The sequence below is a fragment of the Loxodonta africana genome, chromosome 3 (genome assembly GCF_030014295.1).
Source record: "Loxodonta africana isolate mLoxAfr1 chromosome 3, mLoxAfr1.hap2, whole genome shotgun sequence".
Classification (NCBI taxonomy): Eukaryota; Metazoa; Chordata; class Mammalia; order Proboscidea; family Elephantidae; genus Loxodonta; species Loxodonta africana.
Genome location: NC_087344.1, coordinates 15,052,145 through 15,077,193, shown reverse-complemented (window position 1 = coordinate 15,077,193; position 25,049 = coordinate 15,052,145). Strand labels below are relative to the sequence as shown.

The 25,049-nt window shown below is 43.4% G+C and overlaps 1 pseudogene; it reads left to right on the top strand.

Moving 5' to 3' along the window:
* The first annotated feature begins 11,407 nt into the window (after positions 1–11,407).
* Positions 11,408–13,590, top strand: LOC100669294 (serine/threonine-protein kinase MARK2-like; annotated as a pseudogene).
* Positions 13,591–25,049: the final 11,459 nt, after the last annotated feature.

Sequence of the window (25,049 nt, the reverse complement as noted above, 5' to 3'; positions counted from 1 at the left end):
CTCCATGGGCAAAATATTGAAGGATACAGGAAGCATCAAAAGAAGATGGAAGGAATATAGAGAGTCACTGTACCCAAAAGAATTAGTTGATATTCAACCATTTCAGGAGGTGGCATATGATAAAGAATGAGTGGTATTGAAGGAAGAAGTCCAAGGTGCACTAAAAGCTTTGGTGAAGAACAAGGCTCCAGGAATTGACGGACTACCAACTGAGATGTTTCAACAAATGGATGCAGCACTGCAGATGTTCACTTGTCTATGCCAGGAAATCTGGAAGACAGTTACCTGGCCAACTGACTGGAAGACATCCATATTTGTGCCGATCTCAAAGAAAAGTGATCCAACAGAATGTGAAAATTATCAAACTATGTCATTCATATCACATGCAAATAAATTTTGCTGAAATCATTCAAAAACGGTTGCAGGGGATACTGAATGGTTTTAAATCTGGAAAGGTATGTGCCAAGGTTGTATCCTTTCACCATATTTATTCAGTGTGTTTGCTGAGCAAATAATCCGAGATGCTGGACTATATGAAGAAGAATGTGGCATCAGGATTGGAGGAAGACTCATTAACAACCTGCATTATGCAGATGACACAACCTTGCTTGCTGAAAGTGAAGAGGACTTGAAACACTTACTGATGAAGATCAAAGACCACAGCCTTCAGTATGGATTGCACCTCAACATAAGGAAAACAAAAATCCTCACAAGTGGACCAATAAACAAGATAATGATAAATGGAGAAAAGATCGAAGTTGTCAAGGACTTCATTTTACTTGGATCCACAATCAACAACCGTGGAAGCAGCAGTCAAAAAATCAAAGGATGCATTGCATTGGGCAAATCTGCTGCAAAAGACCTCTTCAAAGTGTTAAAAAGCAAAGATGTCACTTTGAGGACGAAGGTGTGCCTTACCCAAGCACGATATTTTCAGTTGTCTCATACGCAGTGTGAAAGCCGTATTATGAATAAAGAAGACCAAAGAAGAATTGATGCCTTTGAATTATGATGTTGGCAAAGAATACTAAATATACCATGGACTGCCAGGAGAATGAATAAGTCTGCCCTGGAGGAAGTGCAGCCAGAGTGCTCCTTGGAAGCAAGGATGGTGAGACTGTCTCTTGTACTTTGGACATTTTATCAGGAGGGATCAGTCTGTGGAGAGGGACGTCATGCTTGGTAAGGTCAGAGAAAAAAATGAAGACCCTTGATGAGATGGATTGACACAGTGGCTGCATCGATTTGGCTCAAATATAGCAAATGTTGTGTGGATGGTGCAGGACCAGGCAGTGTTTCGTTCTGTTGTACATACGGTCACTATGAGTCAGAACCAACTCGATGGGCACCTAACAACAACAAATGATCAATGGATCAAAGATGAAGCCAAGAGAGAACTAGAAAAATACTTGGAGTCAAAGGAGAATGAAAAGCAACATACCAATATCTATGGGATACAACCAAGGCAGTAATTGAGGGAAATTTATAGCAATAAATACCTATGTTAAAAAAAAAAACCAAAGATCTGAAATCAATAACCTGGCCTCATGTATGGTGAGTTTGTACCTTTAGAGGTGAGATACGCCCCCACTGAAATACAAGAAGAGGCTATAGAAAGGTTTTTTAAAGTTTTTGTGAAGTGTGAGTCAGCCAAAGGGCCTTGAATTAAGAAAATAAAACCTGAGGCAGAAAGGAGACCCTTTTAGAGATCCATTTGTCATTTTGTAAATTACACAGGAGTTGTAAGAGGACACCATTTTGTCTCTTAAAACACTGCCTGTCTGGGACTGATCAGGGAGATCAAAGTTCCACGGCATGCCCCTTTCAAGAGCCCAGCACTGTATATTTTGAGAAGTGATATGTGTGCCTTGGTTACCATCAGTCTGGCACTCTGAAGGGCAGGAGTGTCCTGATGAGTCTTTGTCCTGTGGTCTTCGTTTATATAGATATGTGTGACCTTGATTTATATTTCAGGTATCTGTGAGGCAAGACATCCCCAGAGATTTTTAACCTGAAGACAACAACTCCCAGGCTGTGACCTAAGGATTTGTAGAAAATATGTACACGGGGCCATCTGTTGGCCAGGGCATCCAGTGCTAAGATGATTTCCTAAAGTTTGGCCAATTGTGCTGACCCCTGGGTCTCGTTCTTGATCAGGAACATCCTGATTAAGGAATGGAAAACAGCACCATTCCACCAAACTGTATATCACGTGTGTGGAAATTGTACCATCTGTACCGTCTATGAACTCCCATTGCTGTTCAGTTAGTTAATCCCAAGGGGCCCCCCAGGTAGTCAAGGCATCTGGGGAAGGGGAGGCCTCCTCCAGTGACATGGCATCTGGCAAGGGGCTGAGGTCAGGGGAGGCCTCCCCATCCTGCAGGTTGAATATGCCAGAGAGCCCAGGTTTGACTCCATCCTGTTTCAAGGAAGTCTTGGCCACTATGCCAAGCGCGTGGGGTGCTGTTTCCATGATCTCAGGCATAATGGTCAGATGAGCATGCAGAGCCACAGCCTCAGGTTGTGTGAGAACCTCTGTTTCCAAGAAAGCCCAGAATGCGGTCAGCAGTTGTTGCTCTAATGGTACGTGGCATGGGATCCAGGACAGTTTCTTGAATCAGGAACTCATGGGCAACTTATGGCCATGATAGGTGGTCCAGAGACTCCAAGAGGCATGAAAGGAAGTTGTTAAAGCTCTACAGAGATGGATTATCTGTGGGCACTAGCTGGAGTGTCTGTGGGTTTTAATTTGGACAGGGTTTAGAGCCTTCTGTTGGAGGAGCCCCATTCAAGGTGGCCTGCTTTGTAAACAGCAGCATCTGTGAGTTCGAGTAAACATTGTAAATGAGCAATATGTTGCCTTCAGAACTCAAAAAAGGACAAAAAGATATTGGATTTACATGTTCTTAATTAGTGTGTTAAACGCATCTCCTCAGGGGAGGCTATCGTTAATACAATGTCACACCTGTGCTCCTAGAGAAAGCGGGTGCAGTTAAAATCTTGTTTGCAAAGACTGTGTGCCATGGCAAGGCCGCTGAGGTGCCCTGTGTATGGTGTGGCAAAGGTGTATTGTGTCCTTTCAGAGGCGAAGGCCGAGAAGCTGTTGAAATAGGCACTGGATAGAATATATTAGTTAAAATCATAAAAGAGAAATATTTACTGGTTGCTGATTGGATGGAGAAAAAATTTTAATAATATCAGGTATTAGGAATCGGGACCACAGCATTAAGATTTCAGTAACCTACTGTGAGGGGCCAGTTACTTCTTTCTAGGTTTATGAATGGGCAAAATTGGGTTGCTAGGCAGTGAGGATAATCACCCCTTTACTAATTAGATTTTATGATAAGTTTTAATCCTTGAAGGCCGTGTTTTAACACATATTGGCCATATTATTACAACCGAGGGTCTGTGGGGTCCCATTTTGTCAAGACAATTTGTACATGTCAAGAGACTTAATTTCATGTCATTTATTACTTATTGCATCCGAGTGTCCATGCCAACTATGGGATATTTTAGGGCAATAAGTGCTATGACTCCAGGAAGTTTAGGCAAGGCAACAATTTTGATGATTAAGATGAGGCATATTTGTTTCTTCTTCATTTTATATTCAGTAACTCCCCTAGATTATAGAGGATACCATGTTTAAACTTAGCAGGATTCCCAGGAATAACTGTAATTTCAGTCCCAGTATTAATTCAAGATGGTTTTCAATTGGTGTTTTTTGGCAGATACTGAAGTTAATTTAGAAGTTACATCGTAGAGGCACAAGAGCCAATCAGTGCCTTTTTTTCTTTTGCTGTATAAATTATCTTAACAACAATAATATAATAAGAAAACTATTTTCATCAATTTTGGCTATCTGAGTGGATCAAATCATGAACTTTTGTTTTAATTTACATCATGTGTATATATATATATATATATATATACATATATACATATATCAGATTTCCTCCCCTTGTATTCAGATTTTTTTCTCTTTTATTCTGTCACTAGATATGCTATGGGAGGGGCTCTTTCTCTTTCTCCTGCCATATTTATAATATTCTTTTTTCTTCTAGAGAGCTTCTCATCAGTATAGTCGGGCTTATGGATCTCCCCCATGGCAATGGTTCATGGTTTAAGAACCCTGGGCTTAGGTTGAGTTGAATTCCTTCCTCTGCTGGGCCACAGGGTGGCATGGGTGTTTTCCCCAGAACCCTGAGGAGTAGGCTTTTCTTGTAGCAGAGCCACAACTAGCAGAGTGGCAGGGGTGGAAGAGTGGTCACTCCAAATCCAAACTATCTTTCATCAGTCCCTGCTGCTGCTTGGCTTTTAACTTTCTTTCCTCTCTGGTTTGGGTGTTCATAAGTCTCCACATTGAGAATCTTGAGCTTCTCCTAAAACTAAATTCGTGAAAGGATTGTAAACAAGGGAGTAATTTGGTCTTTTATGTATTTTTGCAAGGATATCCTGGTGAGAGCGTGGGGAATTAAATGGAGAGCGAGGTCAAGATTGATGTGGCTAAAACGCAGGCCAAAACTGAAATAGTTGGAGGAGGGGAAGAGAATGCAGTGATTGTTTTTCTGTCGTATAACTCAAACCCCAGTTCATGACAGGTTCTCTTGCTATGGATGATTCGTTTCTGGACTCTTACTTCTCTTAAATTCCTTCCTGTATTTCTACACATGATACTAACACAATTAAAAACATTTTTGTGTCTTACAACACTTATAGCAATAAGATATATACGCCAATGGAATTATAACAAACTTTGAACATTAGTATTTTTACTTGTGCTTAGAAATTTTAGCAATAAAATGTAATACTACTGAAATTTTTTAAACACACAAAAAATGATAAATATAGCAACAGGAGGCCTGTAACTGTGTAAATATTCTACTCTAAATTCAAACTACCTGTCATTAGGAGCTGCTGCCTCTTACCTTTTAACCTTTTTTTCCCTTCTCAGGTTTTCATTTAGGCTCTGCCCCTTCTCTAGAGTGGGATTTTCTTTTCCAGGATAGCCTGCTGGAACAGGAGGCTCCCTTTTCATTCATCTTTTTGAACAAAATCTTTTAATAGGTTGTATTTTTAGCCCAGTAAAATCTTACTATTTAACTCTTAAGGTTTTCAATCTCTTGCTTGTCCCCAACCTTTTTCCCTGTAGGTGTTTTCTGAGTAAGTTTCTGGTGGTCCCTCGTGGCTCTGATCATAGGCAGCTGTTCGTTTTTTCCCTCCAATTTGCGTCATCGGGGCTGAGTTCAGACTCCACTAACAATATGGCGGCAAGGTTGTCTTTGGGGCCAGGGCCTCTAGTCTGCAAAAGCAGAGAACCAGCTCTTTGGCATGTTGATAGGCCTCAGTTCATGATATAGGAGATACGCATTTCTTTCACAGTTTACTGATTTCCTCAGGAGTTTCCAGAGGAGCCTGCACAAAGTGTTCTTGGCCCTTAAATTGACTCACGAGGTCCCCTTCCACCAAATGCCAACCGTTAGACCCACAATGGGGTCAGGAGACAAAATGCGACAGAAGCAAGGTATGCAGCAACAGAGGGGTTGTACACCCCTGCAGTATTGACTCTTAGAAGGCACACTTACTTCCCAGGGATGGGGATGTCCTCTCACTGATTAGGATGCCAGAGGATAAATTAAGGGGAAAGGAGTCTTACGCACTGGCTCCCAGTCCCACCACCACCTCTGGACTCAAGGGACAATGTCAGGGAAGAGACTCCCACTCTACTCCATCACTGGGGTCACACCACACCTAGACCGAGCAGCTGTCCGCTGGTAGGGCTTGTCGACCACCTGACCCCATTCATGGCAATTAATTTAAACTAGTTTGCAGGGATCCTTTGTTATTGATCCAGCCAATCGCACCCAGAGCCAGGATGTTCCTCCTGGGGAGCACTGGGGGAATTTTTTCTTTCTTTCCTCCTTGTGCCAGGTTAGGGCTGGTCAGCGCAGCCCAGGGAGGACTCAAACTTGTGGGATCCACACTTTGGGGAGGGAAGCCTTGGCAGCACCCGGAAGAGACCACAAAAAGCAGCTGCCAGGAGCTCAGACAAATGCCAGGAAGACGGAGAGCTACCCAGCTAGTATTGTCAGTCTGGGGGAGCCAGTTAGTGAGCCAGGAGTAGTCCAGTAGCAGTCCTGTGGGCCATCCCATCCTCGTCGCTAATTGTCTTATAATTTTTATCCAAAAGAGGTCTGTGGGTGTCATAGACGGTCTGTCAGGTACACCCAAGAAAGTGAACCTCAGGCAGGAGGGCCAGAGAACAAATATAGAATTTAGTGCTCACAGGTCAGAGAGGAGACAACAGCCCATCTGCATGCAGAGCCACACAGGGCATGACAAGATAGGAATGACCATGTCAGAGAGTGGGTGGGAGGGCAGCTAGGAGGGATTAATGGATGCTGAGGCAACAAGCTGCGTAGATCACAAACGGGCCTATGACAATGCATCTGTAGGCACATTAGCCCTATACGCCATTGGAAACCTCTACGTGATTGCACAAATAATTATTTGACCTGTGATGAGGAGTACAGAGAGAATCCCAGATGGCATGAGGAAGTATAGTAATGGCCCCTCAGTATAATTTCTGAGGAAGTTACATTTGATCAGAGACCTGAAAGATGGGTAAAATGTAGTTAGCAGTGGGGATTGGGGCGAGAGGATTTAGGATGAGTGAACAGTAGAGACGACAGGATATTTGCAGTTTCACTTGACTGTAGTTGAGAGAGTGAGGGGGGAAAGTAGTAACAAGTGCACTGAAGTTTTAGGGGTCAGATAACATAAGACTCAATAAGCTGCATTCAGAATTTTGAATTTCTCCTAAAACTAGTGAGAATTCATGAAAGGATTGGAAACGAGGGAGTGATTTGATTCATTTTTGCAAGGATATCCTGGTTAGAGTGTGATGAATTGAATGGAGAGAAAGGTCAAGATGGAGTGGCAAGATGCAGGCCAATGTCAGGATTCCTCGAGGAAGGGAAGAGAATGTGAATATTCATTCACTGTTTGTTTTTCTGTCTTATGACTCAAGCCCCAGGTTCATGACAGAGTTTGAGATCTCATGCTTTAGATTATTCATTTCTGAACTCTCATTTCTCTTAATTCCTCTCCCAAATACTACACATAAAACTAGTAAAATAAAAATTATTTTTGAGTCTTAGAATTGCTGTGGTAATAAAATATATATGCCAATGGAATTATAACAAATTTCCAACATTACCATTTTTACTTGTGTTTAGAAATTTTGCAATAAAATTTAATACCACTGCAATTTTTTTTAACATGCAAAAATGATAGATATAGCAACAGGAGACCTGTAATTGTGTAAATATTCTATTCAGAGAAGGTTGGCTTTTGAATTGTCTTAGTCATCTAGTGCTGCTATAACAGAAATGCCACAAGTAGATGGTTTTAACTGACAGAAATGTGTTCTCTCACAGCTTAGGAGGCCAGAAGTCTGAATTCAGGGTGCCAGCTCCAAGGGAAGTCTTTCTCTCTCTGTTGGCTCTAGGGAAGGTCCTTATCATCAATCTTTCCCTGGGTCCATGAGCCTCTCAGCACAGTGACTCTGGTGTAAAGGGGGCACTCTGCTCCTATCTCTCATTGCTTGGTGGTAATGACATTCCTGTGGACTAAATTATGACATAAACTGGAGAGTTGATATACCTCTGAGGTAGGAGAAATAAAAAAAAGAGGTAGGAGAGTGAATGTATATTGCTGGCCTTGCCACCTGAAGGCAAACTTCTTCCAAGGGTCCTTTGAAACAAGTATGGAGAAAAAGGCATTAGCCAGATCAATAGCTGCATTCCAGGTACCAGGAGACATTAATTTGCTCCAGCTATGAAACCACATCTGGAACAGCAGCTGCAATTGGAGTCACTTCCTAGTTAAGTTTTTGATAATCCACTGGCATTCTCCAAGATCCATCTGTTTTTTGCAGAGGCCAAATAGGCAAGTCGAATGGGGATGTGGTAGGAATCAACACTCCTGCATCCTTCAAGTCCTTGATGGTGGCAGTAATCACAATCCTTCCAGGAATGCAGTAGTGCTTTTGGTTTACTATTTTCCTAGGTAGGGGCAGTTCTAATGGCTCCCACTTAGCCTTTCCCACCATAATAGTCCTTACTCCACATGTCAGGGATCTAGTGTGTGGGTTCTGCCAGATGTTGACTGTGTCTATTCCGATTGCACATTCTGGAACTGGGGAAATCACTACAGAATGAGTTTGGGGGCCCACTGGACCCACTGTGAGATGGACATATGCTAACATTCCATTAATAAACTGACTTCCATATGCCCCCACTCTGACTGGTGGCTGTGCCTCCACACCCACTGAATCTAATTTCAGGTCAGCCTCCAGATCCACACCCGAATTCAAACTCAACCAAGCCTTGGCTTCCTCTCCCACACATTGCTTCAGTAGGGGTGGCTTGGCTTCAGGTTCCAATTTGGACTGGCCAGAATCTGAGCTTAGTTTCTCTTACTCTTATTTTAATCTCACAGATTAAAAGCCTTTACCCATTGCTGTCTAGTCGATTCCAACTTATAAGGATGCCATAGAACAGAGGAGAACTGCCCCACACAGTATCCAAGGCTTTAATCTTTATGAAAGCAAACTACCACATCTTATCACAATGGAGGGGCTGATGGATTCAAACTGCGAACATTTTGGTTAGCAGCTGAATGCTTAACTACTGCACCACCAGGGATCCTTTAAGTCTTTACAGAGGTCTCAATTATGGTGAAGAATATTGAATATACCATGGACTGCCAGAATGGACAAATATGTCGTACAGCCAGAATGCTCCTTAAAGAGGAGGATAGAAGGACTTTGCCTCACTTACTTTGGACAGGTTACCAGGAAGGACCAATCCTTGGAGAAGGACATCATGTTTGGTAAAGTAGAAGGTCAGCAAAAAAGAGGAAGACCCTCAGCAAGAGGGATTGACACAGTGGCATCAACAATGGGCTGAAACACAGGTTGTACTGAAGACCTTGGTGAAAAACAAGGCTCTACAAATTGACAGAATACCAACCGAGATGTTTCAACAAAATGGATGCAGCACTGGAGGTACTCGCTCTTCTGCCAAGAAATTGGAAAGACAGCTACCTGGCCCACTGACTGGAAGAGATCCATATTTGTGCCCATTCCAAAGAATGGTGATCCAACCGAATGTGGAAATTATCAAACAATATTAATATCACATGCAAGTAAAATTTTGCTGAAGGGTGGGGATGGATCCACAGCCCAAAGGTGAGGGGGCAGGGCTGCTGCGCCCAAAGGGCAGAAGAATGGGGCCTGTCAAGGACAGCAGGTGAAGCTGCCACTAAGATGGACTAGGAGAATGGGGCAGCCCAAAGCTGATGGAGCAGAATTGCCGTCCCAGTGGGCCTGGAAGGTAGAGCTGAAATCTAGGGCTGAGGAGCCTCTGTCCAGAATCCAGAAAGTGTGGCCACCACTCGGAGTCTGGAGGACAGCGCCGTTGTCCAGGTGGTCTTAGAAGACAGAGGGTTATTTTCAAGCCTTGAGAGCTAACGTGAATTGTTCTTGATGCCCGTTATCCCCTCATTCTCTCCAGTTTCTACCATTTGTAATAGAAATATCTACCTTGTGCCTCTTCCACCATTCTGCTTGGAAGCAGATAACTTCTATTCTAGATTTCACAGATGAAGAAAAATTTTCCCCAGGATAGAATTTGGACTTGACTTAAGACTTTTGGGATGATATGGTGCGGTGAAAGTGTTTTACGTGTTGTGAGGACATGATTTTTGAGGGCCAGAGGCTGGAATGTCATGGATTGAATTGTAAAGGATGCAACACCTTTACTCAGGTCACAACCCTGATCCTATGTAAGGGGAGTTTCCCTGGGATGTGGCCTGCATCACCTTTTATATCGCAAGACATAAACGGAGAGAGAAGCAATCAGAGAGATACAGGGACCTCATACCATCAGGAAAGAGGTGCCAGGCAGAGCACAACCTTTAGACCCAGGGACACTGTGCTGAAAAGCTCCTAGACCAGGAGAAGATTGATGACAAGGGCCTTCCCCAGAAGCAACAGAGAACGAAGGCATTTCTAGGGAGCTGGTGCCCTGAATTTGGATTTCTAGTCTCCTAGACTGTGAGAGAATAAATTTGTTTGGTAAAGCCATCTGCTTGTAATATTTGTTATAGAAGCACTAGATAACTAAGACACTTGGTAAAGTAGAGGGTCAGTGAAAAAGAAGAAGACCCTCAACAAGATAGATGGACACAGTGGCTACGACAACAGGCTCAAACATAGCGACGATTATAAGGATGGCACAGGACTGGCCAGTGTTTCGTTCTGTTGTACCTAGGGTCACTATGAGTTAGAATCAACTCGACAGCACCTAACAACACAACAGCAACTATGGATAAGAGTTTGGTATTTCCTCAAAAGACTGAACTTAGAACTACCATACAACCCAGCAATCCCAATTCCAGAAGTGAGGGTAGGGAGGTAAACAGAAATCTGTACAGTATTCACTGTAGCACTTTTCACAATAGGCAAAAGATGGAAACCAAAATGTCCACCAAGAGATGAACACACAAAATCTTCTACATACACACAATGGAGTAGAACTGCTCCATAGGGTTTTCAAGGCTGTGACTTTTCAGAAGCAGATCGCTGGGCCTGTCCTGTGAGAAGCCTCTGGGTGGGTTTGAACCTGAAACCTCGTAGATGAGCACTTAACTGTTGCTGCAAGCCAGGGACTCCCAATAGAATATCACAGACCGCCCCCCCCCCGCCCCGCAAAAAATGAAGTCCTGATGTATACAAAAACATGAAGCCTGAAAACACCAACCTGAGCAAAATAATTCAGGACATGAGCAAATATACACAAGACAAAGGTTATTAGTGGTTACCAGGGGCGACAAGGAGGGGAAAAGGAAGAGTTTTTGATTAGGGGCACTGAGTTTCTGTTAAAGGTAGTGGAATGATTTGGAAAATAACAGCGAGAATGCTTGCACAACTTGAAGAATATAATCAATGTAACTGAAATGTACATGTAGAAATTGTTGAAATGGCACGTTTTGTTATGTATCTTTTCAACACAATAAAAAATATGAAAATCAATAAAAAAAAAAAGAAAGAAAAGCTCTGTGGAATTCTCTCCCTATATACAATACACACACACACACATTTTTCTTTTTGAAAAAATGGGTATTTTTGAGACCAAAAAGTGAAGGCACAGTGAATTATCCCCAGTCTTGACTGGTCCATTTCTTGCGGCAACCTCATAAAGAGTCAATTGTTTGGAGCTCCAGGCCCGTATATAAGTCCCTGGAAACCTAAATTTGTGGTCCTTCTAGCTCAGGAAGCTATTTCAGCGACCTGAAAGACTGTGATCGAACTTAGCTTCTGTTCTCTTCAAATTGTGGGGTTTGTGTCTATTTCATTATTAGCTTTTCTTATTTTGTCCTTACTCTTTTCTGTTTCTACTTTTCCTCGTTTTCCTTCATTCCTTTGTTATTTTTTCATTTATTTTCCTTTCCCTTTATTTCCTCAATTTTTCATTTTACTTTTTCTATGTACGTATTTTTTCTTTATCATTTTACTATTATTTTACTTTTGTCATTTTATATCTGCTCTTATCCTTTTTTAATTGTTTATTGCCTTTTTCTTGACCCTTTATTTATTGTTTTGTGTTTATATATAGCATTTATCTTGCTTACAATTTATTACCTTTTGCCATTTTAATCTTAATTTTCCATTTCCTCCTTTTGCTGTTCTCATTTACCTTTTTCATTTATATCTTATGTTTTTATCTTTTTTCTTTATCCTTTTCTTTATTGCTTTATTTTCCATTTACCATTTTTTCTCATTTCTGTATTCTTTGATATTCACATTTAATCTTTTTCTTTATTTTTTAGTTTTGTCATATTATTCCTTTTTAATTTATTCTTTTCATTTCTATATTTTTCTCTTGTATACCCTTTTTCATTCAGTTCTTTTGTTTTTCTATCTTTTCAATATATTTTTAAATTTCCCATTTTATTAATTTTCTTGTTTTAATTTTCCTTACCTCTTTTGTTTTACATCACTTCAAACTTGTAGATTATTATTTTTCTGATTACTGAGTTTTCATTTTATTTTTATTCTTTTATTTTGGTCACTTTCATTCGATCTATTTGATTTTTTCTAGTTATGTTTTTAGCTTTCACAAGTTTTTTTCTTTTAAAGTTTTAATTTTTTCTACTTTTATCTTTTTTATTACATTTTAACTTATTTTTCTCATTTTTTCCATATTTCATTAGGTTTTTAGTCATCACTTTTCCATTTTTAATACTACCACAAGGACATCTCTTATCCCAAAGCCAACTAGGCCTTGACTGCACATCCAACATGCTATGGAGCCACTTAGCCTTCTCTGCTGAGAAGGAAACCCATGTGGGACATTACCACCTCCTCAGAACCATTGGCAATGGGACATTTGCCAGGGCCAAGTTGGCCCAGCACATCAACACTGGCAAAGAGGTACTGATTAAAACAGCTGACAAGATCCAACAGACGTCCTCCAACCTCGAGACTATGCCAAAAAATAAAAATTATGAAGGCTCTCCATCATCCAAATATTGTAAAGCTGTTTCAAGTGATAGAGAATGAGAATACCCTTAATATAGTGATGGAATATGCAAGTGGAGGGGACATGTTTTATCACCTAGTGATTCATGGTTTGATGAGTGAAAAAGAGGCCCAAAGAAAATTTCACTAATTAGTGTTGGTGATGTAGTATTGTCACAACAATGGTATTGTTCATAGGGATCTGAGAACAGCAAGCCTGCTATTGGATGAGGAAATGAACATCAAACTTGCAGACTTTGGCTTTGGAACTGAATTCACCACGGGAAACAAGCTGGATATCTTCTGTGGCAGTCCCCCTTATTCCCTTATGAGAGTATAAGTTCCCCTTATACTCTTTCAGGGAGAAAAGTATGACAGACCCCCAGTGGATGTGTGGAGCCTGGGAGTCATCCTGTACTTCATGGTAAGTGCATCTCTGCCTTTTGGTGGAAAGACCTTATTGAAGCTGTGAGAGCAGGTACTGGAGGGACAATATGATATTCCTTTCCACATGTCTACACAGTGTTAATAACTGCTGAGCAAAATTTTCATTCGTGACCCAAGAAAGAGAGCCACATTAGAGGAGATCCCAGGACATCTATGGATGAAGGTGGGCCATAAAGAAAAACAGGCTATATGTCCAGCCACTCCCAGACTATGATGACCCCTGGTGCATTGAGGTGATGGTGAACATGGGTTACGCACAGGAAGAGATTCATGACTCCCTGTTGAACCAAAAGTACAGTGATGTGATGGCCACCTATCTGCTTCTGGGTCACAACACATCTGAGATGGAGAGCCACAGCAGCACCCTGGAACCCCAAGCTGCAGCCCATTACACCAATAGCCACACTTCTTCCTCACCCCATGAGGTGCATCCTACCACCTGTGCTAAACCCAAACAGTGTAGTTCCACTAAGCCTGCCATTCCCACCTATGATTACTACGTCCACAATTCTTTGAACGGTCTATCTAATGGCCATGTCCCACCTGCACCAGGAATCTAGGACAGCCTAAGCACAGCCCAACCAGACCTCGGGATTGTGTGCCAAGGTGAGAAACAGTGAGGTGCCACAGCCCAGTACAGCCCCCCAATGTCTTTCTGTGGCTCCTCCTCAGCCCACACCATCGACAAGAGTAGTGGAGCCCCAGAGGGAACCAGTTTCTCCCAGAGAGTGTTAAAATTAAGCTCATTAAATGATGAGCAGGTGCAGGAGGTACCTGACCAGCCGAAAATGCCCCAGGCTGTGACCCCAGCCTCTCCCTTCGTAAGCAGCCAGGGCCAGCAGAGGGCAACTGGGAGGTTCTTTAAGATCAGGAGAAGGTATCTTTGTTTTATGTGTGTCAAAAAGGACCTGAAGGTATCTGAGAGCAAAGCTGTAGAGACGATGCTCAAACCCTGAGAGGCCAAGCCTCACTCTCTCAAGTTTACGTGGAAGATGAAGATCATCAGCTCCATGGAGCCCAAGGAGATGAGGCAGGAGATCTGCCGAGTGCTGGATGCCAATGGCTGTGAGTGGGATCTCACCCACAAATACACGCTGCTATGTTTGAATGGCACACCAGGACAGGAAGACTTCATTCAGTGGAGGATGGAGGTGTGCACACTGCCTCGGCAGACTCTCAATGGGGTGAAACTGAAGAGAATTTCAGGCACGTCTGAAGCCTTCGATAGCGTTGCCTCAAAATTTTCCAGGGAACTTGTACTTTAACATGGTGCCAGCAGCTGCCTAGGAGAACAGAGAAGTTCATAGGTTAAGCTCCTTGGTAATTTTGGGAGGCAAAGTTCTTAAAGGCCACAGAGGTGCCTGAAATTCTCTTCACTCGAATCTTGCTGAAAAATCACCAGCCAGTGGCTCCACCACTCTTGTGCACACCTTCAACCTCCACTGCACAAAGTCCTCTTGGCCTGTGTGCCATGTGTGCACAGCAGCACGTATGTCTGGGTGAGATTCCACTCACAGCTACTGGCATCCCGCACTTGGCAGATCATCCACATCATCTCATCAGGGTTCATGGAGCTAGTTCTTCCCTGTAAACTTCACTGAGAATGGCTTGGCCTTTCCAGGTTTGAGCATCTCCACCACATCTTTTCTCTCAGGTTCATGCAGGTCCCTTCTACCACACGTGAAGAAAACATTCCTTCAAACCACAACAGACACTCCCAGGGGAGTGCAGCCAAGATGATGGAATAGTCAGACACTGCCTGTTGTTCCTCTTAGAACAAAGGCCCGAAAAAGCAAGTGAATCAATTATATACGACAATCTAGGCACCCTAATCATCAAAGACAAAGCTGAAGAATCGAACTGAGCAGCAGGAGGGAGGTTAGACAATCCAAAAGCAGCAGAGAAGTACCGATAGCAAGATTGCCAGTGCCCCGTTAGCTAAGTCAGTGTAGCTCACACAGGCTGAGACGAGGAACAACATTTAAAGACAAGCGTCATCACATCGGGTATAGCCAAGCAGCAGCTCATCTGCAAATGCCTCTAGAGCCCAGTAGGATGACACCAGACCTGTAACAGTTAAGGGCAAGCTTCTAACCTAGTGCACTGGGGCAAAACAACCCCTCCCCCTCCCAGAGTTTCACAGAGAAGAAGTGATTCCTTCCCCTCATTCACCCCCAACCCCACGCCTCTCTGACACCAATCCCACAATACTAAAAAATGCCACACCCCCTATGCTGGGAACTTAGGGCTCTCTGCTCCCACACCAGTCTCACAGCCACTTCGCCCAGCCACTGGCATAGGGGGTCCACGGATTTACAGCACCCTTCACACTTGCCCATAACTATGTTGGCCGGTTCAACACCACATGCCCTCATTACCATAAAACAGCAGGGCATACACCTGAAGCACATTTTCAACAATGGCAGCCAAGGTGGAGCTGCAAATTTGTGACATTTCATACCACCCTACCCCCTAAGCAGATTCTTCAGCCACCCACACCAGGGGTCTGAGGGCTGGTGGTACCACCACTCTATCTAACTTCCCACAACAGGGGTCTGAGAATAAGAGGTGCCCCCCAGTCCCTCCAGCCAGCAGCCCTGGGTACCCAAGGATGAGCTGCAATACCCTCCCCTCCACACTATGCACTCGAGGGGACAGGGACATGCCTTCCACCTAGGCACCCAAGAGGAGCCATCAGCACCCTGTCTTGCTCTGCACATAGCCCCCTCCTGCCATCAGAAACCTGTGCCTGCTCCCAACACTCCTATGCAGTCCTGCCCATCTAGGACTGTAGGTGAAAGTCTGCACCACAGACTTGATGAACAACAGCCTGGACACCTATGCCCACTCCCACAAGAAAAGTAAACAGACTCCTGGGCTTACATACCTAGTAGCTGCTCTGACCACCTGCAGACGATGTGAGAGCTTCAAAGATGCCAACAATTAAAGCAGCTCACACACCCAGCCTACTTGGGAAAATCAAAACAAAACAAAAAGGACATGGTAAACAAACACACAATAAATAAATATAATAACTTAATAACAATCACAAAAAGAAGTAGGTCAAGATGGCTCCAGCAAGCGTCCAAAATAAAGAACCACGAAACCTTCTGGAGGAACATAAGGAAATGAAATCACCTGAGAAAGAATTAAAAAGGCTAATATACAGAGCTCTCCAAGAGAATGAGATCAACCAAAACTCAGATCAAGCCAAGGAGCACACAGACAAAGCAACAGAGGCATTCAGGAAAACGATACAAGAATAGGAGAACAAAATTAATAGGATGATAGAAATCACAGAGACAGCAACTAGAAATCCAAAAGATTAACAATAAAATTTTGGAATTAGACAAGTCAACAGAACATCATAGGAACAGAACTGAGACAAGGAAAGTCAGAATTAGTGAGACTGAAGATAAATTTATCTTGACATCAATTTATTTAAGGAAAAATCAGAAAAAAAGAATTAAAAAAAAATGAAGAAAGCCTAAGAGTTATGTGGGGCACTATCAAGAGGAAAAACTTAAAAGTGATCATAGTACCAGAATGGGGGATAACAGAAAATACAGAATTGTTCAAGATTTGCTAGCAGACAACTTCCCTGATATCATAAAAGATGAGAAAATATCTATCCAAGAAGCTCAATGAACCCCATATAGAGTAGACCCCAAAAGAAAGTCACCAACACATATCATAATCAAACTTGCCAAAACCAAAGACAAAGAATGTGGAGAGTGGCTACGGATAAACCAAAAGTCACCTACAAATGAGAACCAGTAAGAATAAACTCTGACTACTCAGCAGAAACCATGCAGGCAACAAGGCAATGGGGTGACATATATAAAGCCTTGAAGGAAGAACACTGCCAGCCAAGAATTACATATAGAGCAAATCTGTCTTTCAAATACGATGGCAAATTAGGTCATTTCCAGATAAACAGAACTTAAGGGAATTTGTAAAAACCAAATCAAAATTGTAAGAAATATTAAAGAGAGTCCAAGACTAGAACACAGAATAGTTCTATCAGTTATCAACCCAGACAGTCCTCTTGGCCTGCATGCCATGTGTGCACCGCAACATGTATATCTGGGTGAGATCCCACTTAGCAGATCTTCTACAACATCCTCGTCAGGCTCCATGAAGCTGGTTCCCCCACTGAAATGTCACTGAGCAGGGCTTGGCCTCTCAGGGTTTTAGCATCTCTACCACATCTCTGCTCTCAGGTTCACTCAGGTCCCCTCTAGCACATGTGAAGCAAACATTTCTTCAAAACAAAACAGACACTCCCAACTTTATCTGTTCAGGGTCAGAGGAGGGGAAGCTTGTGATAGGGGAAGCAATTTGATTCACTAACAGGGCCATCAAGCTCCTTCTGGTGTCCCTTGGGATGCAAACGGTCAATGAGCTCAACAGCAAACCAAAAACTTGGTAGTTCAACTCCACCCACAGATGCCTTAGAAGAAAGGCCTGTAGTCTATTTCTGAAACATCTCGAAGTTGAAGAAAATTAGAACAAGTCCACAAGAGCCAAAGTACGACCTTGAGTATATCCCACCTGAATTTAGAGACCATTTCAGGAATAGATTTGATGCATTGAACACTAATGACCAAAGACCAGATGAGTTGTGGGATGACATCAAGGACATTATACAGGAAAAAAGCAAAAGGTCATTAAAAAGACAGGAAAGAACGAAAAGACCAAAATGGATGTCAGAAGAAACCATTAAACTTGTTCTTGAATGTTGAGTAGCTAAAGCAAAAGGAAGGAATGATGAAGTCAAAGAGCTGAACAGAAGATTTCATAGGGCACCTCCAGAAGACAAAGTATTATAATGAAATGTGAGAAGAACTGGAGATAGAAAACCAAAAGGGAAGAACATGCTCAGCATTTCTCAAGTTGAAAGAACTGAAGAAAAAATTCGAGCCTCAAGTTGCAATATTGAAGGATTATAGGGGGAAAATATTAAAACAATGCAGGAAGCATCAAAAGAAGATGGAAGGAAAACAGAGTCACTGTACCAAAAAGAATTGGTTGACGTTCAACCATTTCAGGAGGTAGCATATGATCAAGAACCGATGGTTCCCAAGAGGTCCAAGGTGCACTAAAGGCACTGGCAAAAAACAAGGCTCCAGGAACTGATGGAATACCAGTTGAGATGTTTCAACAAATGGATGCAGCACTGGAAGTGCTCTCTCATCTATACCAAAAAATTTGGAAGACAGCTACCTGGCCAACTGACTGGAAGAGATCCTTATTTATGCCCATTCCAAAAAAAGGTGATCCAACAGAATGCAGAAATTATTGAACAATAATCATTAATATCACACACAAGTAAAATTCTGCTGAAGGTCAGTCAGAAGCGGTTGCAGCAGTACACTGACAAAGAGCTGCCAGGAATTCAAGCCAGATTCAGAAGAGGACATGGAACAAGGGATATCACTGCTGATGTTGTACGGATCTTGGCTGAAAGCAGAGAATATGATAAAGATGTTTACCTGTGTTTTATTGACTATGCAAAGGCATTCGACTCTGTGCATCACAACAAATTATAGATAACATTTCAAAGACTGGGAATTCCAGAATACTTGATTGTACTCATAAGGAATCTATACATAGATCAAGAGGCAGTCATTGGAATAGGACAAGGGGATACTGCATGGTTTAAAGTCACGAAAGGTGTGTGTCAGAGTTGTATTCTTTCACCATACTTATTCAATCTGTATGCTAAGGAAATAATCCAAGAAGCTGGACTATATGAAGAACAGTGCATCAGGACTGGTGAAAGGCTCATTAACAACCTGTGATATGCGGATGACACAACCCTACTTGCTGAAAGTGAAGAGGACTTGAAGCACTTGCTGATGAAGATCAAACACTACAGCCTTCAGTATGGATTATACCTCAACATAAAGAAAATAAAAATCTTCACAAATGGACCAATAAGCAACATTATGATAAATGGAGAAAATAACGAAGTTGTCAAGGATTTCATTTTACTGAATCCACAATCAATGCCCATGGAAGCAGCAGTCAAGGAAACAAATGTGCATCGCATTGGGCAAATCTACTGCAAAAGACCTCTTTAAAGTGTTAAAAAAAGCAAAGATGTCACTTTGAGGACTAAGGTGTGCCTGACCCAAGCCACTGTGTTTTCAGTCGCCTCATATGCATGTGAGAGCTGGACAATGAATAAGGAAGACCGAAGAGGAATTCATGCCTTAGAATTATGGCGTTGGCCGAGAATATTGAATATACCACGGACTGCCAGAAGAACAAACAAATCATTCTTGGAAGAAGTACAACCAAAATGCTCCTTAGAAGCAAAGATGGCGAGACTTCTCTCACATACTTTGGACATGTTATCAGAAGGGACCATCCTCGAAAAAGGGCATTACGCTTGGTAGAGGGTCAGCGAAAAAGAGGAAGGCCCTCGGTGAGATACACTGCCACAGTGGCTGCAAAAATGGGCTCAAGCATAACAACCATTACGAGGTTGGCACAGGACCAAGCAGTGTTTCATTCTGTTGAACACAGGGTCCGTATTAGTGGGAACTGACCTGATGGCACCTAACAACAGCAATAACAAATTTCGATGTTGAATGTGACTTTTATGCAAGTGACTTTTAAGGAAGGTCTCCCTACCCAGTTGTGTATTCAGGGGGCTGAACATTGTCTTCTAAAATACTTTCCACTGCATTGGTCTTTCTTGCTCCAATAGACCACTCAGGAGTGTCCAGGCATAGTGGCTACTGTTCTCACATTGCACCTGGCTTACTGAGTTGCATGTTTTCATTTCCCCCTTTACACTGGGCAAAGTATTTAGTCTTTCATCATTAAGTATGAAGGTAGATGTAGGCTTTGTGGATATGCAAACCCAAACCCAACTAAACCTGTTGCCATTGACTCAGTTTCTACTCACCGGGACCCTATAGGACAAAGTAGAACTGCCCTGTAGGGTTTCCAAAGATCAGTGGGTGATTACCGGCAGAGCTCTTAACCACTTTGGCACCAGGGCAGTATATGCAAACTAACCTTGGGAAAAACAAAAAATTTTTTAAATTTTCTGTAATGCTGCAGTAATGAAGAAAGTGTTGTATTGATGTAAGGATAATCAAGTAGATCAAGGAATGAACAAGAGTCCAGAAATTGATGGACACTAACGTTGTTGTTGGGTGCCTTAGAATCCATTCTGGCTCATAGTGACTCTATATGTAACAGAACGAAGCACACTTCCCAGTCCTGCGCCATCCTCACAATCCTTGTTATGTTTGAGCCCACTGTTGCAGCCCATCAATCCATCTCATGGTGTGTCTTTCCCTTTTTCGCTGACTCTCTACCTACCCAAGCATGACGTCCTTCTCCAATGACTGGTCCCTTCTGGTAACATGTCCAAAGTACATGTGAGGAACTCTCGCCATCCTGCTTTCCAAGTCTGGCATCACTTATCCCAGCAGAACCTCACCCGGGCCAGCTTTGAGGTCCTGACTTGGGTGCCAGGGCAAAAGCAGAGGAGTCACCCTCTTCCCAGGCCTAGGGGATTCCCGCTGACCACTCAGCAAAACCTGGAGTCTGGTGCTTTGAGGAGCCCGCCAGCCCCGCAGGCCTCCAGCTCCAGTGAACTATGGGTGGGGCGGCCAAAACCTCCAAGGTCAGCTGGAGGGTCATGAGTCAAAAGGCCGGGTCGCGAGCCAGGAGGCTGAGAAGAGGTCCTGGAGTCCAGGCCACGCCCGCCCTCCGGACGCGGGCCTTTCCTCCCCCCTCAGGGCAGCCTGGAAAGGCTAGAGCCAAGGCCAGAGAGGCCCAACGCCCAGCGCCTGTTCCCCGCCCTCCGCTCGCTTCCTGGACCAATTGCAACAGCAGACCCACCGCCCCCCTCCCCCGCGCCCGCGCCCACGCGCACCTCAGGGTTTCGTGGCGGGGGAGGGTCTGCGGGGGCCGTTGGGGGAGGGGGCGGTGCCTGTGGGGGGGCGGGGAGAGGAGCAGTGACTCCTGGGGCCAGAATCACAGCAAGTCAGGTGGGTGTGGGAGGAGGAGAGGGGTGTGAAGTGGGAGGATCTGGGAACCAGAGCTCTCTGCCCATTTTGAAATTGTCCTTTTTGTTGGTCACTTTGAGGAGCTCTTTAGATATTTTATGTATTTTGGATATTGAACCCTTATCCCCCAAATAGTTGCCAAATACTTTCTCCCGTTCTGTCTGTTGTCTTTTCACTTTCTTGATAATGTTCTTTGATGCACAAGTGTTTTTCATTTTGTCAAAGTCCAACTTACCTTTACCTTTCTTTTGTTGCTCATCCTTTGGTGTCATATCAAAGACTCTGCTTAAGAATCAGCCGTTGAAATCCCCCTCCCCCCAGAGCACAGTTGTACTCCAACACACATAGGATCGCCATGGTCAGAATACCCTGGATGGCAACTGATATTTTCTAGGCTAACTCTACTGCCTGTGTTTTCTGTCTCCCTATAAAGGTAAGTTTGTGCGGCTTACTACAATTCCAGGTGGTGGTAGTAGGAGTATATAATGTTATAGCCAAAAAAGCTGTGAATTCTCAGCCTTCTTTTCAGCATCTGGGTCAACGAATTGGTCATGGGTTCAGCCCATCATTGTGCATTTATTAATGTGAGACTAGCCTCTTGAAAGATGTAAATGGTTAAGGAACTACGGTCATATGTGAGATTTATGGAGGAGGCTGGCCAGGAGAGGGAAGTTATAGTCTGTGTACTAAAATTACATAGCCAGAGCAAGCTAAACAGAGATTTATCATCTCATGCAGCGCTATGGCTAATGGCATAGGCAAATTTGGGCTGGTTAGTGATTGTATGTTCCTCCCTGTTGTGATTGGTGTGCACTGGTGGCTGAGTTTCTTGCCAGTTGTCAATATTAAATGGCATTGATGTGTTTCCATAGGATTTTCAGGTGTTCTGTGTGGTTTGTGAAAACCTGTGCTAGTTTAGTCCTCAAATTAGATCCTGGACTAGGGGGAACTCAGCATGGGATCATTTCAGATGGACCTGGGTATTTTGAGAATAGACAGCAATTGCATTATGCATTTGATCCTTTTCTGTCCCTGCTTATTGTTTTCAGTGGGGACCACCTGCTCTATCATCTCCATCCTTGGAGAAATTTTTCTAGCACAGCCATTGATTTCACTTTAACAGCCTTGGAGGTGGCATTCCAATATATTTTGCCCAAGTTGACTTTTGTTCTCAGCTTTTCATGGTTGGCTCTAGCTCCTGTATGGTGTGGTATCTATATTTTTTAAGGATGCCCCAGAAGAGTAACATTGGGCATCGATTTCCAACAAATATCTCCATTTCCATATTAATGGTTTTGGTAGGCCCAACAAATATTGTAAGCAAGCATTTGTCAATTTTGGTTAGACTCTCCTGTACAAAGAGTGCTTGAGTAACTCCAGAGATTAAGTATATTTTTCATGAGAAGCTTCTTTGCTGTAACCCCCAGGAGCCATGATTAATTACTGTGAGCATAGCCAGAATAACAATTTATAGAAGCTGCAAATATTGAGTGTTATTAAAAAAAAAAAAAAAAACTTGTGTTTTGACAGTGTGAGGTTAGATTAGGGAAGAACTTCCAAGCTAGTTGTAGTTCCTGTTTTTTAGACATGCTTTTGGCCCACCTAATATTATGCTGTATTCATTGCCTCCCTTGACTGTGTTGATTAGTGAACATTACCCTTGGCCACTTGGTTAGTGAGATTTATCTGCGCCTCAATAAAAGGGGCTTGTACTGGAGGGGGAGAGAGATCATTATAATTCGTAGAAAAATAGGCCAGTAGTTGTAAGGCATACATTGTTGGCAGGATTTACATTGTGAAAAATATAGGCTGCAGATCATCAAAGAGCAAGGACTTTCGAAAGTGATGCAGAGGCATTCTAAATATTGAGTTCTAGTCACTTAAGGCTATCCATAGTCATTTTCCCAATCGACTGACCTACTGAATGCGTGGGCCCCCATATCGAGTTCCTAATCGCTCCCCAAATCTCCCCCTTTTCCTTCTTGCCACTTGTAGTGAGTTAGAAACATTTGGGGCTGAAGTGGCAAACCAAAACGTGTATTTCTGTAAGTAAAGTTGAAGAACATCTCAGTGGCCCCCTGCCATCCCTGGCTGCTGACAGAGGGAGAGGCTGGGGTCCCAATCTGAGGCAAATTCGGCTGGTCAGGCATCTCTTGCAGCTTCTCCACATGCAAGGAGCATAGTTTTGACATTCCCTGGAGGAAGCTGGTTTCCTCTGGGCTCCATCACTGCTGATGATGGTGTGGGATGAGGAGGAAGTCTCAGAGACGTCCTGGGAACTGCAGCACATCACTGTTGCTTACCTTGGAGCACATTCCAGAGTCCTGGTTGGGCTGCACTGAGTCCGTCCTGGATTCGTGGTGCATATGGGACGGGTGGGGAGACTGAGGTAGAAGCAGATGCCATGGAGGCCCCTGATCCTGAATCAGATAGACCGTCCAAACCCTTGTGGATATTGCCCTGGGCAAGGGTAGTCTTCACTAAAGGTGTGGACTTGCCACTTTCCTGTTTGCTGGTGAAGACGTTGCAGTTCACAGAGGGCAAGAGGGGTGGTGTTCTTCCTCTCCAGCATGGGTAGAGAGCTGACAGATGTGTTGTTGTGCTGCTTCTCTTCTGCCCTGACTCCTGGTCCTCCTCAGACCACTTATTTTTGGCATAATTGCAGGAGGAATCACAGGTGGGAATGGCAGGCTTGTTGTAACTCCTCTGCTTGGGTTAACACTGAGGGTACACTGTACCTCATGAGTTGAAGATCAACTGAAGGCTGATGTCCCAGAGTGCTGGTATGCCCTCTGTCTCAGATGTTTTGTGACCCAGGAGCAGATAGGTGGCCATCACATCACTGTACTTTGGGATCAGCAATGAGTATTGAATTTCTTCCCATGTGTAATACATGTGGACCATCACCTTAATCCGCTGGGGGTCACTGTAATCTGGGAGTGGCTCCATGTACAGCATTTATTTTTAATCTTCATGGCCCACCATCACCCATGGATGTCTCAGAATCTCCTCTAATGTGCCTTTCTTGCTGGAGTCATGAATGAAAATTTTGTTCACCAGATGCTCACATTGCACAAACATACCTGAAGGCGTTTCTACAAAAAGGCAGGGATCCACTCACCACCAAATACAAGATGACTCCCAGGCTCCACACATCCACTGGAGGTCCGTCATACTTTTCTCCATGGAAGAGTTCTAGGGCGGAATAAAGGAAGGTAGATTGCCACAGAAGGTCTACTGCTCGTTGACCAGGATGAATTCATTTCCAAAATGAAAGTCTGCAAGTTTGCTGTTCATTTCCATATCCAATAGCAGGTTTTCTCTTTTCAGGTCTCTCTAAACCATACCGCTGTTGTGACACTACTACACTGCTGATACTATCTGGTGGAATTTGATGGCTTGAGCCTCTTTTTCCCTCATCCTGCCAGGAGCTGTTGTGTAATGAAACACCTCCCCTGCACATGCATACTCCATCACTATATAGAGTGTTTTCTCATTCCTGATGATTTCAAACAATTTTACAGTACACACTCTCACAGCTCCATGAAGGTTGTTTCCACCAAAAGGCAGGGATCCACTTACCAACAAATACAAGACGACTTCCAGGCTCCACACATCCAATTGGGGATTTGTCATAGTTTTTCACTGGAAGAGTTCTAGGGCAGAATAAAGGAAGAGAAGGCATGATTGAAAGCCTTCATAATTTTTACCTCTTGGGATCGTCTGTGAATGCTGGAGGAGGTTCCTGGATCTTCCTAATGACCTTACCACTACCTTATCCTCAGTGAGGATGGGCCTAGCCAATTTCACCTTGGTGAGGGTAACCTTACAGAGGGTTTTGAGGATCTGGTAGCCTCCCACATGGGTCTCCTCCTCAGAAGAGAAGGCTGAGAGGGCCTTGCATCATCTTGGACTTGGGTTAAGTCTTGCTAAGCTTAGGGTCAACTAGTCCCAGGACAGGATTCCAAGTGGTAAAAACTATGACT